This window comes from Loa loa (genome assembly GCF_000183805.2).
Source record: "Loa loa unplaced genomic scaffold supercont3.146, whole genome shotgun sequence".
In the NCBI taxonomy this organism is placed as follows: Eukaryota; Metazoa; Nematoda; class Chromadorea; order Rhabditida; family Onchocercidae; genus Loa; species Loa loa.
Window position 1 is genome coordinate 158,314 of NW_018108326.1, and position 414 is coordinate 158,727.

Here is a 414-nt window from a genome sequence, read left to right on the forward strand (position 1 = left end):
CGTCACATAAGGCATCATTTTAGTTTTATCTTCACGTCACATAAAATATAAATCCGGTTAGTTCCATAATCTGTTTCGAAGTGAAACATTTATTTCCACCGTCCAATCATCTTTCATTAATTACTGATCCGATATTATATAGGAATACCTTTAAAGTACATTAAAGTGAAAGAGGAAAAAGATGGAAGGTGATTGACATTGTTGACAAAATCTTTTCTTTTTTCATTCCTACAGAACAAACTAATCCTTCTACTTTCATCCACTTTAAACACTTTAAATAAATTTATCCTAAAATATTCAATCAATAATTAAAGTGTAAAGTGATAAGTGATCAAAATGACGTGGTAATTTCAAAATTAATCAGTAATATCATTGCAATGTGTATTGCACTTTCACAGATACAGATCATTTTTC